We start from the raw sequence: 7,462 nt of genomic DNA on the forward strand, positions 1-7,462 counted from the left end.
ATTTCCATTGCAGAGAGTAAAAAGAGAAAAGTGTAGCCCCGTGGAATGAACTTGCCTGAGATGGGCAGGAAATGGAGCAAGGGGATTAAGGGAATTAAGTGGGAAAAGGACAGAGGGCACCTAGTATGACTGTAGATCTGAGATGGCTGTCTATTTTGCATGACGACATGATGTGTTGTAGTTTCAGAATACTTCCATTGATGTCATTCTCTATTTTTTCCATATTTTGATCAAGTTGACAGCTATTCTAGCCTTTGTGGTTTCAGGAATGTGATTAAAGAAAAGATGTCCAACAGTGATTACTGTTTCATCTTCTGATCCATCAAAAACACAATTTTCAGCCTTAATGGGCATTTTTCAGCCTTAATGGGCATGTTTCAGCCTTAACCAAGTTGTTGTGACATATTGCTTAGACTTTATTAGATGCAGGTAACAGAAACCAGTTCAAGTAATGAAGCAAAAGAGGAAATGGGATGTATGGTTATAGCCATACCTTGAAGAACCATTTGTCAGGAATGTGGTCTGGCCTCAGAGAGGGCCCAGGCCTGGAACAGAGAGCTCCAGGAAGCTGGGAAACATTCTCTCCATTCCTTATCTCCATCTCTGTGTGACTCTATTCTACCTCTATTTTCCCCTGTACTGTCCTTCTGTATCCAGTGCCTGAATTTACGCACATCTTCCAATCAAGAGAAAAACTCAGATGAACTCTCAGATCTTTTAGTCAGATAATGAATTTTAACCCCAAGCAGAATCCAGTTATGATTTTCAGGTTCCTGCACAACTGAATGGATACATATTTTAGAGGAGGAAGAATTCTCAGAGGCTGCACTCACTATAAAATGTTTCCTCTCTATCACACACATACCGCACATACACAGACACATTCATGTAAAACATGAATAAATCCAGAAGCTGGAATGACTAGGAAGAGTGAAATGCAACCAGCAAGATAAAAATAGCTAACGCTTAACAAATGCATGTTACCTGCCTTTAGCACTATTTAAGCACTATACACTAACTCATTTAATGTGATAACAACATTTGGAGGTCCTCATTCTTAGGACGGAGAAGGCAATGGCACCCCACTCCAGCACTCTTGCCTGGAAAATCCCATGGACGGAGGAGCCTGGTGGGCTGCAGTCTATGGGGTCGCTAAGAGTCGGACACGACTGAGCGACTTCACTTTCACTTTTCACTTTCATGCATTGGAGAAGGAAATGGCAAGCCACTCCAGTGTTCTTGCCTGGAGAATCCCAGGGACGGCGGAGCCTCGTGGGCTGCCGTCCATGGGGTCATATAGAGTCGGACACGACTGAAGCGACTCAGCAGTAGCAGTATTCTTAGGAAAAAAATGAAGGCAAGCTGGAATCAAGCCCAAAACATCCAAAATCACACAGTATGTGTCTGGAACATTTCAGATGTCTTTAAATAAAAACATTTAAAAATTATTCATATTCTCCAGCCACCAAATATTTTATTTTTAGTCTGTTCATAATTATTGCATTTGCTTACTGAGAAAAAGTTCAGGAAACCTCCATTGGTAAAAGGATTGATAATGGAAAGGATTGGTGATAGTACTACTGGTTCTTTGGGATACTCATAGGTCACAGGGTGTGCTGATATTCACCTGGAGGATACCTTATCCAGCTGTGGGAAGATGTTAAGAGTGGAAGTGTAATTTGCCGGGTTCTCTTACCACTGGAAAATCCTGCAAATAGTAAAACAATTTAACTCAAATTATAGACCTGACTTCCGCAATCCTACCCTGAGCCTATAGCTAGTAAAAATGATTCTACTTCTAACTAACAATTCCATGTTCCTTTTAGTTTCTTGGCTTCAGAAACTTTATTAGTAGGGATGCAGTGGGGGTGAGCAGTGGGTAGGACGGCAGGGAGATTTGGATGAACTGTCAATTTTGACTGGAAGTTTTTAACATTTCCTCAGAAATTGTTTATATCAAACACATAAGACATGAAGCTATAGAATGTTTGAAAATAGTAATTATATTTATATAATTAATTACATATAAATTATATGTTGATGTATAAAATTGTATATACATATGTGTGTATTTAATACCAATAAGCAAATATTATTTTGAGCATCCATGTACCACCCACAGATATTTAGCTTCTGTTGGAACTCAAGGAAAACCACCTAAATCTCAAGGAATCAGTATCTTGGAGACTATGATGATAATATGGTAAATTAGAAATTAGAAAAGTATAGCTTTAAAGTCTATAAATCTGTACTCTTGGGTAAAAAATTTATAGAATACCTAGAACTACATGATAATGAAGAGCACAAACCAGCCAGCAATTTTCCGTGACAGTTAAAGCATTTAGGAGGGAAATTTTGAAGGCAAGGAGAATGGAGATGCAGATGAACGGGGAAATCAACAATAATAACAACAGTATAACAGCCACAAAACCAGCAGAGGCATTGCACATGTTGTTCAAGATGACAGGTCATGAACTGAGAAACTGCTTGCTGCTGCTGCTGAGTCGCTTCCGTCCTGTTTGACTCTGTGCGACCCCATAGACGGCAGCCCACCAGGCTCCCCCATCCCTGGGATTCTCCAGGCAAGAACACTGGAGTGGCTTGCCATTTCCTTCTCCAATGCATGAAAGCGAAAAGTGAAAGTGAAGTCACTCAGTCGTGTCTGACTCCTAGCGACCCCATGGACTGCAGCCTACCAGGCTTCTCTGTCCATGGGATTTTCCAGGCAAGAGTACTGGAGTGGGTCGCCATTGCCTTCTCCTGTATTTTAAAAAGATAATAGTTTTGAAAAAATTAACTGCAGTAATGCAATAAGAATGTGTTCCATTTAAATCAGTTTTTAGAATGATTGATGTTGTTTAGTCCATAAATTGTGTCCAGTTCTTTGGGATCCCAAGGGTTGTAGCCCCTCAAGCTCCTCTGTCCATGGGATTTCTGAGGCAAGAATACTGGAGTGGGTTGCCATTTCCTTGTCCAGTGGTAGGGGGTTGTTTTACAGGAAATTAAATTGATACTGAGGAGCTGTAATAGAAATGTTTGTACCAATGAAATGTCAATGCATGTTATAAATTACCATCAATTTTTTAGTTACTTATGCATCTGTCATCCATAAAAGACAGTAAAACATTAAGAAGAATAAAGATGGTGAGTTTGCCATGTTAGCAAGAGAAGTCCATTTCCTTTGTGGATTACTGCAATCTTCTGCTTCATTATCCAGGGAATTCATTCCTGTTTCTGGGTTTCAGAGAAAAACGAAGCATAGAACAAACTTCCTCACTTCTCAGCTTGCCTGGCCAAATTTTTGACCTAATCATCTGAAGTTTCCAGGTAGTATAATTTTCAAATACTAATATCGCATGAATCATAAAATAGTCTCCACAATTTAACTCCATACTAAATGAAGCAACAAAAAGAAGCCTTGAGACGGGCTTATTAACCTTTCAGCTATATAATAAGATAAATATGGCAAAGGGAGATCATTCCAGAGACTTTCATTTGAGTTCCAATATGAATATCAATTTAAAATTACTTCTTATCCTATAAAATCTTTTTCCTTCATTGAGCAAATATGAGTCTTATCTGCATCATACCAATGCAAAAGTAATTTCTACTTTTAAACTAGAAATTTACCATTGCAACCCTGGGTTGTTTTATACACCATTTCCTATCTTAGATGGATTTTCCAGGTTATAAATAACAGAATGAGTTGTGATGTTTTATAACATGCGTTAAGATTTCTCTCACTGGTGACATATGTTTCTATCACAGTTTCTCAATATTCCAATTTGCTGTTAAGTTATTTCCATCCCTTTGTTAGAAACTAGTCTTTGCATAGATGTACAATATTATGTAGTTTAATGGAATAATTAAATTTATGCAACATAGAAAAGCAACTACTGTGTGCCATAGTTGACTGTTGTGTACTGTTTTTCTCAACTAATTAACAGTGAAAAAGAGACCCATAAACAAATTTAAGACAGTGTTATAAGGGCTGGATAGAGGCATGCATGGGGGGCTTATGGGAGCCTTTAAGAGTAAAACCAAATCCCACCTAAAGAGAATAGAGATGAGATCCTGGAGGGGTGATGAATCAACCTGGCGTTAAAGGTTACCCAGGCAAAGGGGGTATGGGAGGGTGGAGACTGTGGAAAGCATTCTAGCTAGTGGGTGCAATGTGTGTAATGCCATGGAGGAAGAAATTGTACAGAGTGCACAGAGACCATGTTAGGCTCCAAGCTTGTGCTTCTCACCACGGGACAGGCCAGTAAATCAAAAGACAAGCTGCTGGGGAAAGGAAGAGCGACTTTATCTGGAAAGCAAATAGACCGGGAAGGTGGCAGGTTAGTGTTCCAAAGAATCATCTTTACCTAGGTTAGAATTCAGGCTTATTTTATACAAAAAGGGGAGGGAGTGTGGCTGGTTGTTGCACACTCCTTATTTCAGGAATCCTTTGTTCTTGCAGCTGTCTACATGGGTCAGGTCATGGGGTTCCTATGTTATTCTCTGTCTGCAACTTTTTAATCTCTATATGAATGGAAAAGTGTTATTCCTTTAAAGATTAGAGCCTTGAGAATGGGGCCATTCTGTAGTTTCAGGCTTTAGGTAACATTCTTTTACAAAAGGAGCTGGACCAGCATGACTAAGCACAGGCAACAGAACACAAGGGTTAGAGTTAGGAATAAGGAACAGATCCAGTATGGAATCAAGTTTGTTCTTCTCTACTACAGGACCTCAAGTGGTGTTTGTGGGAGGTATAAAAGCATAAAGCTGGAGAAGTAAGCAGAGGTCACATGGAATGACATACAACACTGGTGAACAATCTTTATATGATTCCTTGGGGGAAGCAAGGGGAAGTTTCACAAAACCCCGTAGTGGGTAGAGACTAGAGTCTAGCATGTAAGAAGAATCACAGTAAATTGGTTCTGACAGTTTTTTAGACAAGACACATCAAGAACTAAACCAGAGCTGTGGACATTGAGACTGAGATAAAGGGGTGTATTGATTTTCTATTGCTGCAATACAGTGGTGCTAATAATTACTACATATTTAAATGGGGGCTTCCCATGTGGTATTAGTGGTAAAGAACCCACCCACCAATGCAGGGGACATAAGAGATGCAAGATATTCCTGGGTCAGGAATATCCACTGGAGGAGGGCATGGCAATCCACTCCAGTATTCTCGCCTGGAGAATCTCATGGACAGGGGAGCCGGTGAGCTACAGCCCATAGGGTCACAAAGAGTCAGACATGACTGAAGCAACTTAGCACCCATGCACATATTTAAATGGCTTAAAACAATGCAAATTTCTGGAGGTCAGAAGTCTGAAATAGGTCTTAAGTGGCTAAAATCAAGATATCAGCAAAACTGTGTTCCTTCTGGTTGCTTTAGGGGAGAATCTGCTTCTTTGCCTTTTCCAGATTTCCTGCATTCCTTGCTTCATTTTCTCTTCCTTGCATCACTCTGACTTCTGTTTTGTCATCATATCTCTGACTGTGACCCTCCTGTGTCCCTCTTATAATGACTCACATTGGGATTGACTCACCCAGATAATACTATCCTGTATTATTATCCTCATCTCACAAATCCTTACCTGAATCCCCTTTACAAAGTTCCTTTTACCATGTATGAACAGGTGTGAGGGATAAAGATGGAAACATATTTGATGAGTCATTATTCTGTCTACCACAAGGGACAAGTTGAAAAAATATTTAGGAGGACTTAGTAATTTATGATGGAGAAGACAATGGCACCCCACTCCAGTACTCTTGCCTGGAAAATCCCATGGACACAGGAGCCTGGTAGGCTGCAGTCCATGGGGTCGCTAAGAGTCAGACACGACTGAGCAACTTCACTTTCACTTTTCACTTTCATGCATTGGAGAAGGAAATGGCAAGCCACTCCAGTGTTCTTGCCTGGAGAATCCCAGGGATGGGGGAGCCTGGTAGGCTGCTGTCTATGGGGTCGCACAGAGTCGGACATGACTGAAGCGACTTAGCAGCAGCAGCAGCAGTAATTTATGAAGATGGTGTGGAATAAGTGAAAGAGAAAGTGAAACACTCCTAGCTGTTTAACTTAGCAGACTTTCAGAGGTGCCATCAATGGGGATGGGGTATACTGGAGGAAGAATTGTTCAGGTTATGCTAATTGTCAACTCACATGTGAGGTGTGGAGCACGTAGATCTGGAGGTACCTGTGGAACTTCAAGCCAACAAGAGATACCTAGTTATCTAGCAGACATGTTGCTATCAGAACCTGAAACCTGGATGAAAATTGTGTTGGAAGTCTAGATTTGGATGTTTTCAGCCTTTAGACAGCAGAGTTGAGGCCATGTTGGAAGAAAACACATCGGAAGAAATTGAGGGTGGGAAGAACAACAAGAAGCCGACGTTAGGGATGTTTGGAAGAAAAGCCCTCAATTCTGACTGAAAAAGGTTTTGTTAGAAAATTGCTGAAGAGAATATCTCAGGAGCCAAGACAACAGAGCAATAGTTTTTACATTGTACTCCTCAAAGTCCCTCTAGGGGTTACCTATTTCACAATAGCAAAAAGGAGTGAATAAGTGGGACCCTGCATCTGTCACCAAAATCAAAATGACTGTGCTTTTATTTGAGTCATATGCTCACATTTTTCCCATAGGGTTTTATTTAAATGAGGGTGTTTGTTATAGAATTGTATTAAAATATGAAAATCTCCAGAGTAGAGAATTTGGGATAGAGTGAATGATGAACGTCACATAGTTGCTTGGCTAGAGCATAGGGTGAATGTAGCCAAAATGATGCAGCTGTGATTGCTTTTGTCAATCTGTTTAATTAACGATTCGTGTTGTTGGTTCCCTATAGTCTCAAAGCATCTTGTGCAAAGTTTGATTGTGGCTCTTTTCATATTCCATTTTCATTTTTGTTTTACTTCTCTGTATCCTCCTCTAGATTATGAACACACTTAAAAATCTCCCCAGTGGCTTTCATCTTTGTATTGCAAGAATAAAAAGATGAGGAGAAAAAGCATTCCTTAGACTTTATCCTGGGGAGAAATTTTTACCTGAAGACAGGTAAAGAGACAGACCTCAAAAGCATGCTTAAACAAAATACCATGCCTGCTAAATTGCTTTGTGGGAGAAAGAGAGATAGATTGTTTTGTTCCTGAGGAGAGAGGAGAGGAAAAGGAAGAATGAACAAAGAATAAAAAGAAAAAGTAAGAAAGCAAAGAGAATGCAGGAGATCTTAAGATACAACTCTGGCCCATAAATTGTCAATAACATTTCTGTACTTGTAAATCCTTTCATTTAAATCAATAACTGATAAAGGTTATGAATTTTGGGCTGAGCTGGGATAGAGCAAAACAGAGATAGTGTGTATAGAGGAAGTATTGGCAGAAGTGCCATGGAAATGTAAAATCTTAGAATTTCAAGAGATCAAAAAGAGGCTTTGAATTTTAACAACAAAAAAAGTATATTTGAATTAG

General features: G+C 39.8%; 1 protein-coding gene across 1 annotated transcript in view; it reads left to right on the forward strand.

The window, feature by feature from the left end:
* Positions 1–7,462, forward strand: part of SLC7A11 (solute carrier family 7 member 11) — a 639,869-nt gene that overhangs the window by 443,515 nt on the left and 188,892 nt on the right. The window lies entirely within an intron of this gene.

Source organism: Bos grunniens, chromosome 17 (assembly GCF_055505025.1).
Source record: "Bos grunniens cultivar Pamir isolate PY7600 chromosome 17, Bosgru_T2T1.0, whole genome shotgun sequence".
Lineage (NCBI taxonomy): Eukaryota > Metazoa > Chordata > Mammalia > Artiodactyla > Bovidae > Bos > Bos grunniens.